A 20011-nucleotide genomic window follows, 5' to 3' on the forward strand; every position below is an offset into this window, starting at 1 on the left:
TAGACTATATATTGACTAATGTGGCAAAAACCAGTAAAACTTCCAATCGGTAAGTTTTCAACACCTTATAATATTGTAGTATAAGATTATGCAACTAAAACTTCTTCATGTATCGAAGCATTCGTGGTGATAATCCGTTCCGAGTTGAGCTAATTGCGTTCCGACAAAGGAACAGGCGACGGGAGGACTTTGTTCTATAATATGTAATTGTAGTATATGATTCGACTTATAAAACTAAAAGCCGAGTTTCCGTTGCTTTTGCTCTGCGTTCGTACAGATGTCGATTGCTTGCGCTTAATAATTCTCTGGTGTGATTTACGGCTTTTAAACGTGAAAAACGACGTCGATTTCGCAATCATAATTGCCTCGAGGGCCTTTTGGACTTTTGCCAAGCACTGCAGCTGCACTGGGATTCATTGCGATGGAAGAATTTAATTTGTAACATATTTTTTACTAGAGCGGATTATTCATATACAGGTTTATGTAAGTAGACGAACGATTGCAATCGAATGTGTAATTTACAGGATGAAAAATATATATGAAAAGACGCTTATATTTCCTAAAATACCCATTGATTAAAATAACATTTTGTCCATAAGCAATTTAAGATTCTTTTACCATAAACAATTTCGTAAATTACATAATTATGATACGACAAAATTCTCATGGTGGTCTATAATATGAAAATATTATTTTGGTATAATCGAATACAAATATTTCACATTTAATCTTGTAACATTACGATTCATAAGTTCTTATATTACTTGAATAAAATATGCTTAGGTTTTTATGAACATTCTCCTAATGTATAATATCGTAGCGCAATCATTATTATTTATACTTAAGTTCCACTGACCTTGAAAATATATGTAATTTAACCCCAATATATATTTTTTTGATTATAAAACAATTTGACCCTAAAAATATATATTTTTTTAGTTATTATAAAAGTTTTATAGTCGACATCAAATATTTCCCAATACTTTTTATGATGACCGCACTTTTATTTTATTGCTTCCATAAAAGGTCGCTCGATTTCGTCTACGTATACAAAATATCAAATACCCGGATTGAACCGAGCAAACGCCTCTGGTTTCCAAGTGCCTAATTTTAAAAAAAATATATATTTATTTAACACTTTTTGCAAGATAGTTGCGTTAAGAGATCAACTCACTTATAAGCATAGTAATAATATGTTTGTGCCAAAAATCTGTTCTTCAATATGCACATAATATTTAAAATAACCGAGGAACTTAAATCCCACTTGGTAGGCGCTTATTTTGCCAGTTTTCGGCAAACATTTCGCTAAACAGCAGTACTCAGCATTGTTGAGTTCCAATTTCAAATTGGATGTGATTGTTTGGAATCGTTAATATTTCTTACTACCAATGTCTATGGGCGATGGTGATCACATTTTTTGGTGGTAGGGCTTTGACTCACCAGATATTCTACCGCCGAGCATTCGCCAGTCCGCCTTCCTTATCCATTAAAAATTAATGATTTTTACATGATGTGAGCCATTCATTTTGTTCATCATCTCATGTCTTACGATGGTGAATAACCTCAGAGAAAAACTACCAGAAATCTTAGATCATACTAAGTAGGAAGGTAGGAAGTCTTGGCCAGAAAATAAAAAATGATAAAGTTCAATTAACCAGCAAATATGAAAATGCTCAAACTATTTTTTTGGACAAAAGTTTTGTCCAGGAAAGAGTTCTATTAACATTCAAAAAGATGCATATCACGTCGTCTGTTTTTATTTTACACAGATATTTTTATATCTATGTAGAACAACTCGCAGTACTTTATTAAGATAATAAATTTTGAAACATATTTCCGAGAAGTACCATTTACTTCTCATAATATAACCTTCGTTTAAAACCACTTTGGGTACATCAACGTGCTTCATAACAGATAATAATTCACAAATGAATTCCAATAATGGCGTTCATTATTCCTGCCCCAATCTGCGTAAGCTTTTAAATAGGCCTAATAACTTTATATATAGCCTGACCCTTGTTACGGCGTGAAGCTCATAATTGACGCGCTATTTGACCTCTGAAGATCGTTTACAGCGTTCTTACAGTTCTTGTTAAGGGTGTCAAGACTAATAAAGTTATGTTTAAGGAAATACAGACAACAATAATTTAGTTTCTAATAGATAAATTATAGACTTTTTGTTCTTTTTTTTAATTATTCAAGTTATATATATTTATATATTTATCTACAATAAATAAATATTGGACAATATCATATACATTACTCTGATCCCAATTTAAGTAGCTAAAGCACTTGTGTTATGGAAAATCAGAAGTAACGACGGTACCACAAACGCCCAGACCCAAGACAATATACAGAATACTTTTTAACTTTTTCTGCATCGACTCGGCCGGGAAAAGAACCCGGGACCTCGGAGAGGCGTACCTATGAAAACTGGTGTACACACTACTCGACCACGGAGGTCGTCAAATACTAGTAGTTCAAATAAAATACTGTCTGGTAATTCAAAGCCAAAAGAAGAACCAGCGAAAGTACCTTCTTCTTTAATTATCTGAAATATGTGTTTACAATGATAAATTATTAATTTTGTAAACGTTTTTCGTTTCATTTCCAAACCAAAATATTTAATAATAATAAATGTTTAGGACATAAAAACGTTTTTTACGGTTTTTTTGAAAATTACTATAGAATACGTTAGAAGGGATCCTGTTGTAAAAGCCTCATTGTCCCACAAAATAATAACTAATATGTATCGTCTTGTAACAGGTTTATGTTGTTCCTTGTACTTATGTATATCTTGCTCTTCGCAATTTCTAGAAAATGGATTTAAATTTTTACAAACACACATACATACCCATTGAACGATAAGTAAATATGTCCTTCTTTTAATTTATACCTTACGATGTTTTCCGTAACCAACGAGCACAAAAGCAATTACAAATAGCAACTAAGCAAACAAAACTCAGTTGTGCCTGTACAGATTGGAACCCGCATTCATCAAATAAGATAGACGTGTTTTATCAACTCTACCATCACGATTCAGATATAAAAATGAACACTTGAAATACCATGACGTGATTAAATGTACGTTATGTTTTTTGTAAAACATTTAAATGATATTATGTTTAATTGTTTAATGGCTTTTCCTTGTATTACGCTGAATAAAATTCGCGAGCTCACATGATTGATGTACTTTCATTTGTTCCAGGTAACAGCAGTCGCAGAGCGTGTAATCGCGAGCTTGCCAGAAGTTTCATTACCTTATATTCTCATACTATACGCTTAATAATAATTATAATAAAAAAATATATATGAAGTTTGAATATATGATTTTAGAAGTTCTATTATAAAGGATTTACAATTAAATTTTGGGTACATTACTAGGAGGATTTTTATGAATGTTGATCACAATAGATGCAATATTCAAAAGAACATAAATTAGAAACTGTGATGAATACGATGTTATAGAGGCCGAGCTGCTTCTTGGTTAATTACTTGGTTAATTATATCTTCCGTATATCTTCTACGTAATTACTAGTTTTCACTTACGGCTTCGCTCGCATTTAAGCGGCCGTCAGGTGTTAGAGAGAAAGTAGCCTTTTTATGTCTTCACGACTCCTTTTTTGGAGTTCAAGTTTACTTCATACCAAATTTCATAAAGACAACAAACAGACAAACAGAGTTACTTTCACATTTATAATATTCGTTTTTTTTATATATATAGTTGCCAAACGGGCCGGACGCTAACCTGATGGAAAGTGACTACCACCGCCCATGGACATCTGCCACACCAGATAGCAGCTAGCTACTATCGGCTAGTAGATGCGTTGTCGGCCTTTAAGAAAGGTGTAGGCTCTTTTTTTGAAGGTTCAAATAAAGATTACAGAAAGTTTTTGAAGTTATATTAATTATTATTTTTTCGAAAATACAACTCTAAACGGAGTTAAGTGGCGGTTGGGCACTTATATAAACCTAGTTTTTATTCTGTGTTACAAAATGCAAACAAACTGTTTAAAAAAAATATCCAAAGGCATTTTCCTGTTTTTTTATTACATAATCACGCTCAAATTCACGCGGGATTTAAACAAAATAAGGAAAATGAGAAATAAGAAATGATTCCAAAACATAATTTAAAAACAACTACTATGAATGAGTATTTTTATTTGTTAGGATAAAAAAAAAATTACATATCTAAGGGGCAGCGCATATGCGGTTACGCCTTTGAGTATTAATATTGATTGTATTTATTTACTTTTAATAAAACAAGGTGTTATATTTACGCCTTGCAAAGTTAAAATACGCCTCGAAATAAAATCAATCAAGAAATATAACAATATTTCTTCTCTATTAAATAGGTTGAATAGAAATTTCAATCATTTTAGTTCAAGCGGCTGAGTGGAACAAGTACTACAATATTCAGTTGCAAGATTGCACAAGGACGCACAAGTACGAAAGATAAAAAATGACCTATGTATGTGGTGCCGTAACCTTTAATCATTTCTTACATGAACACCGCGTCACCAACCTTGCAGATTGAGATGTTGTGCCTGAATTTATATGCTTTCTCAACCAAACTGGAACACAATAATAATAAGTACTGTTGCTACCCAGATAGGGTGCACAAAGCCCACCCACCAAGCTTGTATAAACGTAATAAATAGATTTATGTTTTAGTTGAAAACAATGAAAAATACCAATAATCAGACTGACTTACGGCCGTTTTCAATAAACTATCTATCCCTTGTTTCAGTAACTAAAGATAACCAAATCTATCCTTCTGCCTTTACTTTGTTTTCAATTACCTATCGACGGTTAGCATTTCCTATCGAAACTAGCTATCTGTCATCGGGAGGACAGATAGCTTACTAGAGATAGGAACGATTATACGATTCGTGCTTACCTACGTTTCTATATACGTTTGAAGTTACTCTCGGATAGACGAAGCTATCTCTAGTAACGTCAATCGCTTATCCGTCAAATTCGGCCGATCGACTTGAAATTTTTAAATATAATTGCTCTAATTTCTATTAATGATGGAATATTTTAGCAGTGATATGGAATTATTAGAAATTATTAATGATTGTGATACGGACAGTGACAGTGATTCCAATATTGTGCGATCACAAAAGAAGTATAAGCCACGAATAATTACTCAATCTCTCAATTACTCAATCGGAACAAAGATATAATGAAGCTCATATAAAAACCAGGAATACAATAGAGAGGTAATGTTAACTAAATAATATCAGAGCTTAAGAAAGGTTGTTGAATATCATATGTACATATGTAATATTCATTTAGGTAACTTTGCAGATGCATTGGTGTTTGGAAGAGAAGATTCCCTATTCTAGCATTAAAATGCCGACTCAAAATTCAAAATTTGCAAGCAGTTATTATAGCTACTGCTGTGCTACATAATATTGCGAGGAAAATGAATTTACAAGAATTAGAACCAGAAATATCAATTGCAATTATACCAGAAGAAAATAATTTTGTTATTGATAACCATTTACCATCAGAATTTTCTTCTTCACGACAATCACTAATAAATTATTACTTCGCCAACACATGATTATACACATAAATATTAAATTTATTAGCGTTTTATTTATTTTTTTAATTATATAGGCATTTTACACTTATCAACAATGAAAGTCCTTCTTTTAAACGGTAAAACTATTTATTTAAATCATTTTTTAATTTTAAATTTTCTATTTTTGCGTTCTCTAACTCCACCTTAAGCTTAAGCAATTACGATTTCTTTTTCCTCTAGTTCTAATTCAACTTTTTTCTTTTTAACTATTAGATATTCAGCTAAAGCATTATCTCTATTAATGCGTGCCTTACATTTTTCTTCTTCTAGTTTGAGTTTTTGCTTTGCTGTAAAAAATAAATAAAAATATTAATGATGGCCAACCAATATTTTTATCCGTACCATTAGAGATACATTCGTAAGGGTTAGGCAAGAGAAGTGTAACAAACCAATTTTTAAAAATGATACACGTATGGCTAGTAAATTTTACGAGACTCCAGAGGCAATCACCCCTATATTTGAGGCAAATTTATTGGAATAAAGTATCAGTAACAACTTAATACTAGTAATGTAACCACCAATTACCTACAGAACCACTTCCACTATTTAAAAAAAAGTTTTTGATTTTTGGGGAAGATGTCTCAACACAGGTTGTGTTTCAAAATTATGTATTTAAAATCATCGTCTGATCTCTGGTCATAGGTGCTGCCTTTGTTGACCAAAAAAGTTGGTTGGTATATCAATGATGTGATGAGATGAATGCAATGCAAAAATGTACTATTAAACATCAATATATTTCGTATATACTTACATGAGCCATTTTGTATCACTTATAAAGAAGCAAACATAAATTAATAACCGAAAACCAAAATTTAAACTTCAAACTGAAAAGACGTTTCGTTTTGTTATTGACATTACCGTGACTTTGTCAAAAAGAATGGAAAATCACACAAAACAAATACCTATTTATATATTGATATCTTTTTTTTATTCAAATTAATTTATTAATCAATTTGATATATGTATTGAATTAAAAACAAATAAATGAAAAAAAAAGTTTTGAGCGTGACATTGTTTCGTGGTTATCGTAAAACGAAACGTTCGAAGAAGCTAAGATAGGTGAGAGGGAAAAGTAATCTATCGTTGGTCGAAGATAGATGACACTTATCCTTGATTGTGAAACGCATATTAACGATAGATAAGTTCTAACTGTCAATCGGGGATAGCGATCTATCTGTAATCTTAGATAGGTTATTGAAAACGGACGTTAATAAACATCCAAAACAAAACACAACATTACAAAGTATTGGTGTTTGGCGGTAGAATATATATTAATACAAACATAGACCTCACTGTTGACTATTCATTCCCGAAAGTACCCAAACGTACGTAAACCTAAATTTCCTACAATTCAAAGCGTTGGTAGGTAATTGATAGAATATTACAGTCAACAGCTAACAACTAAGACTGACAATGTATATAAATATGTTTCTTTATGAACTTGGTGATAAGATTTTATAATATTAATTATTAAACAGTTGCTTCACCTGATGAATCTCATATATTGATAATTTATTTGGGTGCACTAGACATATGGAAGATTGTAGTCCCATAACCCGTAAATCACAAAAACTTTAATGTTGTGAAGAATATAATCTTTCTTAAAAATGCTTTTTATATTTTATTGTTTGTATACGTTGACGCGTAGGTTCAATGTTAGAATGGACACAAAGCTCAACAATTAAGTTTGGCCGCTCTAGACCCGGGCCTTCTCGGCCAGTCGGGAAATCCGTCCATGACACCCGCGTGTGGGAAGGGGGGTAGGAGGGTTTTCAGGTGTTAGTTCCCCTTTGTGTTCTTATCTGTACTCCTAACAATATGTATGTAGAATTTCATATTGGTCGTTCTTAATACGTGAAGGAATAACGACAAACAATCCAACTCATTTTCAAATCTGTATCATTATCTCAGCCGTAGGAAGTCCACTGATGGACATAGGCCCCCAAAGATCACAATGACCGGTCTTGTGCAGCCCGCAACCAGCGGCTTCCCGCGACCTTCACTAGGTCTTCAAACCACCTTGTGGGGGGCAACTCATCCTGCGTCTTCCGGTCCTTGGTCACCATTTAATAATATTGGTTGCATTATCAGTAGCAAATATATTAATTACTAGGTATTCGTACCGACTTCGCTCGCTATATTGCAGATTCTGTTATTCAAGATTTTCGAGAAATTAACCGTTTACGCAGCACACGCTCTCAGAAGGAATAATTATCCCCCGTTTTAACAATATTGTTCACTTATACTCCGCTCCTATTAGTTGTAGCTTACTGGATTTTTTTTTTTTTTTAATAGTGGACTACATCACACACATTACTCTGATCCCAATGTAAGTAGCTAAAGCACTTGTGTTATGGAAAATCAGAAGTAACGACGGTACCACAAACACCCAGACCCAAGACAACATAGAAAACTAATGAAATTTTTCTACATCGACTCGTCCAGGAATCGAACCCGAGACCTTGGAGTGGCGTACCCATGAAAACCGGTGTACACACTACTCGACCACGGAGCTCGTCTGGTATATAGCTTATAGCCTTTCTCGATAAATGGGCTATGTAACATTAAAAGTTTTATTAAAAACCAAGCAGTTGTTCAGATTTATAATATTAGAATACCCATCCCGATTAATAATCTATAGACAATAATGACTTTAAGCCTCGTCTTTAACCAATGAGACATTAAATAATAAACCGATCTCTTCGTCTGTATTTCTCTGAAACAGTGTTTCACGCGTTCATTTTCAAAATGAACTAAGTGCCGTTTGTGGGCACTTAGTTTATTCAGGAGTTTAATTTCGATCTATGTTATCCATCGCATTGCACGTTTTATTATTTGTGTTGCAATTATGTCTCTATTATTTAATTTTGAACGACATTTCGATAGAGTTTTAATTGGTTGTCGACTAATTAAAAATTAATTGGAACATTGATGATGATTACAGAACAACATAATCATTTTTCCTTTTTTTTTGTATGTACGTTACAAATAATCAATCATGTAAGATTTGAACTATATTAAGCATTTCTTGAGCCGAGATGGCCCAGTGGTTAGAACGCGTGCATCTTAACCAATGATTGCGGGTTCAAACCCAGGCAAGCACCACTGAATATTCATGTGCTTAATTTGTGTTTATAATTCATCTTGTGCTCGGCGGTGAAGGTATACATCGTGAGGAAACACGATGCATGTGTATCCACCAACCCGCACCGTGGAGCACCGTGTTGCATATGCTCCAAACCTTCTCCTCAAAGGGAGAGGAGGCCTTAGCCTAGCAGTGGGAAACTTACAGGTTGTTAATGTTAAGCATTTCTTCGATTGAAATTCAAAATATTCTTTTTGTTGTCAAATTTTTATAAGTTCTACATTTATATAAAAAAAATATATCTCCACAATAACTATTTAGTCGCGTTTTTGTTTTTTAACACAACGCATTCCGATCTCATAGACCGGCGGTAATTACGGTCCTCAAAACAAACTACCCAACCAATGAGGACGTTAATAATAAGTGTACATATGGTTAGGTACATTATAATACACAGTGGTCTCAAGGGAGGTTATCTAGATGCAATAAAACCAAGGCCGCAATTATTTGTTCTCCGGAAGGGTGAAGCGGTCTTGCGTGTTAATTAATTTACTTCTATAATACGTCAAGTTTTATCATTTCTTTGTTAGTTGCAACTTCGTTTATGTTTTATTTGTTACAAGCAAAACCGTCCGCAAGTGCTTGCCCGCCATGTATTATGTAATAAATTCTCCAAAACGCGCTGCATCTCTGGTATACATTTTATGTATATTTAGGTTCAGTAAATTTTTTGGTTAGGCAACACAGTAAGTTTCCACCTTTATTAAAATAGAATTATGAACTATACTTAAATTAATTAAAAACGGAATCCAAACAGACGACACATTCTTTTTAATATACTTTTTTAGATAAACGGACAAGAGATGATGTATCTGTTAGTAAGTGATTGCCACTGCCTATCGACATAAGCTGTTTACAAAAAAAAAAAAAAGATATTACGTCTCTTCTGTCTAAAACCGGATTTAACTGGCTTGTGTCACCTGAAAATCAATCCGTAATCATAGTCTTCTATATTCAATTTACACATCCTTATTGATAGTTTAAAGCAAAACTAACATCGGTTCGTAAATAAAAATACTTTAATCTGAAAAGAACTGACGAAACAATCCGAACATTTTTTCGTCTTGTGTAATTCTTTACCATTTTTTATGAAATAAAGATAGCGAACGGACCAAATTATTCTCATTGAGATAATTAATCAATAATTGTGTAATAAACTTTTTCACACAAATAATATTATTTTTATATTAACAAGTAGTTGTTACTTGCATTATATATATTTTTTAATAGTTACCATTACAAAAACAATCTATGTATATACTAACATCTAATAAATTTACCAAAGATTTTCCCGACTAAGATTTACCACGAATACGGACAAGTTTTCCCCCCGAAGTATACGAAGTTTTCTTTTAATTGAGATATATAAGATATTCTAAACAACACACAAATAATGGATTAGTTACGCGTGCGATATTACGTAAGTTGTGATTAATGTTTGTTTTTATTACTTCGGTTATAATATAAGTTCAGTTTAAATATTAGTTGGCTACAACATTCTTTATAAAGCGCCGGTACTGCGGTAAAGTGAAGGTACCTTTAGTGTCAAGTGGCGTTCACCCACATGATGCGGGGGTCTATATGGGACCCACCGATGAGGATTGTATTCAAAATCCTACTAAAAATCAGCGCTAACCACTCCGTCTCTTCGGCACGTCGCAGGATCACTGCCACCATAACGTCCTGGTGGTAGGGCTAAAATTAATTTCAAACGTAAAATAAACTTTATAGACATTTTTTAGATATTTTGATAAGTAGACATTTGGCTGTTCCTGTCAGGGTGATAAAGACACAGACAGACATGATTAAAACATGCATGATAGAAGGCTTTAAATAATGACGCTAATATAACGAGGTAAGGCTCGAAAGAAAGTCTCGCTTTACTAAAGCTATTATTATGTTAAATAAATTTAAAGGTTTCCGAAATCAAACAATTTTCACTTTTAAATTAACAACATATACAGGATACGTGTCGTTTATAATTAAGCTATCCAGGAAATGTCCGTTTAGTTGCACGTTGCAGCTGCCGTACCTTCCCTCTCTCATTCCCGTTCACGTTCTACTAGCTCTCCAAGGTCTCTACGACCCTTTACAAATCATCTTTTGGATATACCTATGGTATCTTCAAAAGAACTATACCTATTCGAATCAAATTCAACATATCATAAAACAATTTTATTTGATGTCAAATTATATGCTGGAATATTATTTTATTATCTTTTCCAATTAAATAATAATAAATTAAAAAGCACAAAAATAAATCGGTAAACTTTTCAAGTTATAGTATAAAAAAGAAAATGCCACCTCAACCAAAAAAAAACATTAACTGTAACCATTTTCCGAGTTGAAAACCCCTGGGCGCTCCACTAAGACCATAAGTCGTGGATAAAAATTTACTTATATTGCATAAAAATATGTCAATTTTTATGTCACTCAAATATTTCTAGTAAACATGTAAAAGTTATAAAGTAAATACCGACTTAATATTTTCATGCTGACCACATAACTATAAGCTATCTAATCATTTGCAAGAGTAATTAATAATAAAACAATTATATAATCAATTCCATGAACTGAATCTAACATATATTATTAAACACGAGATGGCGCAGTTGTTGGAAAACGTTAATCAGAATCGAGTAAGCGCAACTGAATATTCATATGATGAATTTATCTTCATTATCCTGAAGAGAAACAACGATGGGAAACCCATACACACATGCTATGATTTGAGAAAAGTGGTGAAAAAATCTCCAAATATTCTCCTCTAATGGAGGCATTAGCCCAGCAGCGAGTCATTTAGATTTTTACTTAACTAAGACATATTTATCAAAAGTATAACAATATCCCTTTCCTACCCTGTGTATCACTATGTCGACTATTTAGATAGGAAACCTGTTAAGTTAAAAATATCGTGCTACAGAATAAAACTTTTTTTTTAAATGATATCTGCAGGCGGACTAGCAAATGGGCCACCTGACGGTAAGGTCACCACCGCTCATAGGCAATAGCGCTGTAAGAAATATTTACCATTCCTTACATCACCAATTCGCCACCAACCTTGGGAACTAAGATATTATGTCCATTGTGCCTGTAGTAAACTGGCTCACTCACCCTTCAAACAAGAACACAGCAATGCGAAGCACTGCTATTTGACGGTAGAATATCTGATACCTAAATCCATAAAATTAAGTTGTGTGGTTTAGCCCGAAATTGGAACAGACGGGCAAACAATTCCGCATTTATAATACTAGTATAGATTCTAATATATTAATACGTCACAGGTGCATACGAATACGCGCCGTTAGTTTACAATTAATTTATATAGAATGTGAGTGGACGAGCTTCCAGCGTACAATAAAACGGGTTGTCGGTATCTCATAATATTTTGGGTTAGATTAAATTAAATAGTTGTATTTGAGCTTAAATTGGTTCGTGATAGGAGATTTTAAAAAATAATCTCAAATTAAAACAGATGAAGCGCGTGAACATTATAGATAGGAAACAGAAGCGAATAGAAATAGATAGATAGATAGGGGTAGGGTATTTTTTTTTTAAATTAATTTATTAAAACGTTGAAACAAATGAAATTTATTTTTTATCATATTTCTTATTTAAGAAATAACAAACTTCCATTCAAATTTCCATCCCTCCTTTTGATATAATATCCTCTTATAAAACGAAGTTTCAAATATCCTTTGTAAGTGCTCACCTACGATATAAATGTAAGGAACTCCTGTGAGAAATGCCATACTTCTGAATGCACCGTTTAAACTGTACATTGTATGTCAGTTATAATAAAGTTCACTTTTATTACAAGCTTTTTTTAAGTTGCAATGTTTGTTTTTAAGGCCAAATCTAGCATTAGAACCAATTCCTCTTATCCTACGGACATGAAAAATTACATGTTAGTTCAGTTCCGATGACAGTTATTACGGCATGCGTGAAATGCTTTTACAACCTGGATTGACTCCAGAGGAAGACTCTCCTGAACGATCAACAGCACAGACATGGAATTTCGTGTAAAATAACTTGTTTAAAGAATACATATTTCACTATTAATTTATTCAGGACAAAGTTTAGAAGCTCTCTAAGGCGCGTTAGTTTTTCTGTTATTCTTCTCCGATGCGCACAGCATGGATTATGAACACAAATTAAGCACATGATAACTAACTGATTGATGATTTGAGCTGACTAATGGGCCACCTTGGCTTCAGTCATTCTTAGAGTTTTATTGATTTTAAATAACATTCTTGTCACCATTTAAAATAATGCAAGAATACGTTTATATTTTTGGAACAATGTTCTTTTACCCGTCTTACAATGGAGTGAACTGGTAGAATTGCGTTGTGACCCCTCAATGCGACCTTTCCCTCCCTTTCCATTCTCTCTTTCTCCTTCTACTATATACATACATTTTTATATAATCTTATTTCAGCTTATTTTTTCTTAATTTAATAATAATTTTATTTATTGTCATTTAATTAGTCTCAAACGTTCTTGGTTATATATAGCGTCAGCAACTTCATTCTAACTGGGTGTACCAAGATACCTCTCTTTCTCTTTACTTGTCTTTTTAATTTGCAACATTTTTAGGCTTTAAGACGACAATTTTTAGGCTCGCATTTGATCCTATCATCTTCGGTTTATATTCTCGTATGCTAACCACTAGACCGTTTCAACTCAATTCCAATTTATTCAATATAGTCAACGGAGAGGAACTCGAGTGTTAGAGAACAAACTAGCGTGAGACTTGTTGGCATACTAGTTTGACCTTGTTTTACGACAATGGGAAACAACAACATTAAAACAACTTTTAGTAGGAATATATGTATAACTTGGTGTCTTCCACGACTACCTTCGTGTTTTGTCATGTCATGTTGTCATGTCATGATTCAAGCTTGCTTCATACTAAATGTTATAACATACGGTTCTGTGGCATGGCCATATGAGAACAACAGGCAGACGAACAGAAAAACTTTCGCATTTATAGTATTAGTATAAAGTATAGACATCTTAACAACAATAAACTACATAATGAACTTACTAAAATATTATACACTTCAAAGAGTCATAAATAAAATCAGAATTACCTATAATTATAAAGTATTCAAAATATATTCTAACTCCTCAACAAAACCTTCAGTTTAAACGAAGCTATTCAAGCCGCCAACAAAACAGGAGCTGTTCAAACTTTGTCAGAACTGCTTTTTCCGGCCGCAGTTCCGAAACTTCAATAAGTATCACGGCTACGTGTCGGGAAATTCAATTCAATATTTATCGGACAAACAGCTATAGAAATTCTATAACATTGATATCACAAATATAAATATATATTTTAAATTATAAATATATATCATTTTTTTTTATTAAGCATCATTTATTTAAAAGGCTACAAATTTTTGGTTTTATTTATATTTTTAAAAGAGAAATAATTTGTAGCTGAAAAAAAGGGTCTAACATTTACGAGTATAATGTCAGGGCTTCCACATGACTTATTTCAGTATTATGCGTAGGTGATATATTTTTTTTAATACCTTCCAAGAACATTAGAACAAAGATCAGATAAAGCCCATACCACCCTATATTCATAAGCAAATCTCGTTAAACATAGATAAATTAAAAAATAATAATAATACTTTTAAATCACAGCTCAACTCTTTGTTTAGTACTTACATATTCAAAAATCCAAATAGCTGTCATATTAACAAAGTTTCATTGAACCATGAACGCACCCAATCACCCCACCCCTAATTTCGATAATACGGCGCTTTAAACTTTACTGTACGACCCAGCAGCCATTTTGTGGAGGTTTAAACAACAAAGCCTTTCGTAAAACGCTATTATTTTGTTACGATATTCAAATTCAATGCTTATATTTGTAAATCCTTAAGAGCTTATAAATAGGATTTAGTAAGTTTTGCTTACAGCGTTAAATATTTTGTGAAAACTTAATAAATAATAACATTGTAAAACTCTGTAACTGAATTTTTTATAGGAAGGTGGTCAAGCAAATGTGCTGGGTATCTTACAGTACCAATGTATGTAATGGTAGTGGTGACCGCTTACCATCAGGTGACCCATTTGCTAGTACGCCTACGTATGCTATAAAAAAAGATGCACAATTTATTTTACCACAATTATTTATGAAATACAATAAGCGAGTCCTCCGGTCGGCGGCTAGGAATAAGGCCAGATCTCGAAGTCCTGGATACAAACCGCAGGTCAGGCCGATAAAAAGTTATTAGGTTTATATGTCGAATTATTATCAGAAGCAGTCTGGAGTATGTACTACAACCATGTCTTGAAAAGCCCGTACAACCAACCTGCGCCCGAACTCTTTCCGGTCGTATCGAGTTTACCATCCCATTGGATTATGAGAGTGAGGTTAATAGAGAGATCACCTGTGTTTGCGCATTTTTGTAACACGTCTTGCGTAGTCGGCTCGTATCTTTGAGATTAGCCGCTAGGTAAGGAGGAAATATACCCCCAAATAACGTCTATGTAAATGTTATTCTTTTTTAAATAGGTTCTTAAAAGCACTTCTGAGTCGTCATATTATATTGTCTTGCCGACCCAATTACGTGTATAAACTTACACATACTCGTATAAGCTTATAAATTATTTTACTTTACAGATTTAGAAAAAATCAAAAAATGTTTTAGTATATTTTTCAATTTGTGATATTCTTCAATTTGACATAGGACTGAATTTTGGTTGTTAAACGAAGGCATATTGTGATCATAAATTAAAAATTATTTAATATTCCCGTTTCCTTGAAGCTGTTTCTACACAGATCTTTATATATAAAAGCGAAATACCATTTACTAAGTAATCACGAAATCTCAGAAACTATAAAACCTTCAAATCTGAAATTTAGGCAGGTAGGTTCCTTATAGGGTTTAGACACCCTCTAAGAACTTTACGAAAATAATTTTACAAAACTCTACCCCTAAGGGAGTAAAACGGGGTTTGGAAGTTTAAGTTTTATAAATTTCGCGCGGGTTAAGCTGCAGTTTCAGGTAGTTACTTATAATGTAACCGTTGGTGGTAGATCTTATGTGGGTCAGTCTGGGTAGGGTACTACCCACTTATTAGTTATTATTTTTTTACGTACAAGAAATGGGGTATACATATGACGGGCCACTGTGTTTTGAGAGTGTCAAGAAACGAAAAAAAGTAATAATGACATTTTTGACAGAAACATTAGGAATATTGCGGTGGGACGTTTCTTCACTCTGACGCAACTTCAGGCTTTTTTGTGTAATGCATTTGCATATCGTGTAAGCAAGACGTGCCTGGTGGAGGGTCGTTACTTTATTGTAATATCGAAAGTGCTGATTGTATTACTATTATATTGTAAAACCTTCAAACACGTGGTTTTAATTCTCCTCGCCCGCCAACTCACGATCGCTCGGCAGCCACAGATGGATACGGAAAATAATGATAATGGCAATGTGTCGTTACATATATTGCTACTTGAATTAAGTTTACATGAACTACGGGAATGACAGAACGGGAATCACCGAAAGTGACTCGTGATTATACGAGGCCAATTTGTCAATATGTATCTGTAGAGTAAATTTAAAACAACCCGAACACGCAGAGGCATACAGAGGCGGTGAAATCATTTCATCTCTCAAAGGAGTTCGATTGTACATTATTCTCGTAAAATATTAAAGATAAATGTTTTCAAATGATTATATTCACCGAAATATATTAGGTAATGTTCAGTCAATCATCTTTGTGTCTTCTACCGTATTGACTTTGAAAGCAATTACTAATTTATTCGTCCGTAAATATAAAATATTTTATAAAGAAACCGTTTTTCCAATAAAATTCGTTTTTGTAATGTTTAACCTTTACATTATTATCGAGACAGACCCTGTCTCATACCCCTCCCCCTTCTCATAACCCAGTGGGTATTTTATTCATACATAATGATAAAACGAATGATATTTGAACGTAACTCACCATAATTATCACTTATACCGTTTATTGCGTTGTATGGAAATTATAATGAATAATGTTTACCTTTATAGCTGATTCTAGACGATGTTATTTTCTTCTCCATCAAACAAGCTCGGCTCTCTCATACTTCTAGCAGTTCCTTTGGACGATGATAGTTTCGGAGGAGGCTATTTTCAGTAAAATGAGCCGAGATAACAAATTAGTCATATCTATATGTGTGGGCATAATTGTGCTATACGTATATTTATACCCTTTGGAACAGCATTGTGGAATAAAGCTCTAAACCTTCTGTTTAACAGAAAAACAAATCATTGTGTAGCAGTAAAAAAATACGAGCCGTTACTGATCTATAAATATTATAGTAATACTTCTGTATTACTATCTTGTAACGTACTAGCATAAAACTTTACTGCCAAGATAAACGCGAGACCTCTCTACATTGCTGTATTTTTAGTACACTTTGCGAACCAATTTCTTAAGAGAATCCTTTAAACTGGCTTTTTTATGTTGTACTAAGACCAACTTGTTGACAGGACACGTGGGTGTGTTATTAAACATAACACAAAGTTTTTTGATGCATTGCTATTTTAAAAGGTGACCAAATATGTTTTGACAAATGTTCAAAGTAGTTGTTTAATCCGACACGTTCTATACACCGCTTACAGTTGTAATCACTTGATAGGATTATAACGAAATACACGAAAGAGCGCTTAATAATTATTTTTTGAAAATACAGTCGGAATACTTACTATTATGTACGATATTTTATCGAAACAAAAGTGTAGACGCCTCTGCATCAAATTACTCATAATAATTTCATAAAGAATATATTGTATCATTTTCGTTTTATGAAGATTAAAAAAAATCTTTTGAAACAGTATTTAAATATGTACCTAAATTTCTCTCAAACACTTGAAGCGGCTTCACGGAATTGGATTGAGAGCTACTGTTTTATGCTAATGTAAGCAATATTAATTTCATCAAGATCATTGCTGAATATTTTAATTTTGATTATATTTTAATAGTATTTTTAGATGTTTTACGATAAAGCAATTACCATTTAGCTTTGTGAATTAATAAATTTAAAGCAAATTTTAAGAAAACATGAATAATACAGAGTATTTAACATCAAAATCAAAATACACTTTATTTAAGTAGGCTCCTGAGAGGACTTTTTAGCCGTAATTTTACATAAGTGTATTTAAAGCTACCGCCAGTTCAGAAAGTAAATTCTAACTAGAAGAACCGACAGGAAACTCCGCAATTACTATGTAATGTACCTATTTGTCATTTTGTCCCAAATAAAAGTGTTCTTTCTTTCTTTCTTATTTATTACTATAAAAAAGAGTGGAGTCAATAGTCGTTTATTTCCATGGAGCATAAGTAATCAATCAATTGTATTTAATAATCTAGTCGGAAATCCGAACTGGTGGTAGCTTTAAATTTCATTGAATCCTTTGAAATGCCGATTCAGAAGAGGATACTTCACTCAAAAAAAATTATTTGATTTGGTATTTAACCATATAAAAATATGCCTCAACATTTTATACCAATTTCTTAAAATATCTCCGATCAAAAAACTATATCAAAGTTTTCAAATGTAACCGTCACTCAGCCAGTGTTATGACAAGTTTAAGGGATGACGCCCTGGTTGGCGTTGCTATGACATTGTAAGGATTGGTTTATATATGTGCCAAGGTCAACTAGGGTCAACTGTAATATCAAGAATAGGGTTAAAATAAAATTTGATCCATTTACACATTTGTCTTACAAAAATAAATGTTTAACCTAATTCACATATTTCATTGTTTTAAAATATATTAACAATTTCCAATACGAAAAACGATGTTTCATTGAAATATATCAGGAATGAAAATACCAATCCAAGCAAATGAAGCTCGTGAGACATTAAATAATCAACTATATGTCACAATAGTACGCGTATGTACCTGCACTTTTTAAAATTAATTTTTGCATCGGTTAGTACACGAGGGAATAACTGGCCTAGATACAAATATTCAATACTTGATACATAAATGTATAGGTCAGACTGGTACCGAAGTCATCGCATTAAATGAAGCCACGATTAATATTTGTTATTACAAGACTGATAATATTATCGAAAAAAACAAATAGACGAATAATAATAAGGTGAAATTTTTGAACAAAATAATTCACACGGAAATTAAAACAGGATAAAACACCATTTGCAAAATTAGCTCAATAATCTGTAAAAAGGCAAAGTCGCGCGGTAGCGTGAGCGCTGGCCGTACCCGCTCGCCCGCACCCCGCTCCCCTTTGATTTCAGCCGGCATTACTTTCGGTAAATACTTTCGAACTCTCGAATAAGATATACTCGAAATTCGAAATAAGATATACTCGCTTTTATTTTTTGCAATTCATTCCTATAGTTTTAGAAATATTACCCGATATATAACAAAGCGTAAAAAAAACTTGGTGCATATTATAAGATGTATTAGTAGGTGCTGCACGAGCGAATAGTTTGGATAAATTATATTTACTAGCCACCCGTCTCGGATTTTCAGATGTAGAATAAAAGTCTACATAAAACGACTTATTAAAGAATACGGAATAAGTACAGTTAGTAAAGTTCCCAGTCGGTATGATTTTTAAAATCAACAATTGTCACCGTCATGTTTCAGCCAATTTAGAAAAAAAGCGTAAGCTGGTTTTTATATAGGTAGGCGATCGGGCAAATTGTCCACTTGATGGTAAGTGTCACTATAACAGTCCATAGACATTGGAGCTGCAAGAAATATTATTCAATTCCTTACATCGCCAATGTTACCAACCTTGGGAACCGAAAATGTCCCCCTTGCCTCTAGTTACACTGGCTCACTCGCCCTTCAAACCGAAATGCAACTATACTAAGTATTAGTGTTTAGCGATAGAATATCTGGTTAGTGGATTATATTTACTGGTGGAAAATATGTAGTGTTTTAGTTGTTTTACAATATGGAGACATCTTTTTGCTAAACCTTTTTTACCTTTACGATGTCGGGATGGGACATTAAATGATACATATATACATATGTATATTGTCTTTTTATTTCTTTGCGTAATACTTTTTAATAAATGCGCTATCGCCTAACTGAGGCTTGGATTTACTTTTTGGCGGGAAGTTTTGGTGTTTCGAACATATTATTTCTGAGTCATAGAAAATATTACGTATTACTTGGTTATTCTTAATAATTCGTATAAATTTAAAGTCATTATTGTTATGTTGGTACATCTGTTTTAAATATGTTTGTTAATCTTTGTCGGTATATCGGTTGTACTGC

The sequence above is a fragment of the Vanessa atalanta genome, chromosome 11 (genome assembly GCF_905147765.1).
Source record: "Vanessa atalanta chromosome 11, ilVanAtal1.2, whole genome shotgun sequence".
NCBI lineage: Eukaryota > Metazoa > Arthropoda > Insecta > Lepidoptera > Nymphalidae > Vanessa > Vanessa atalanta.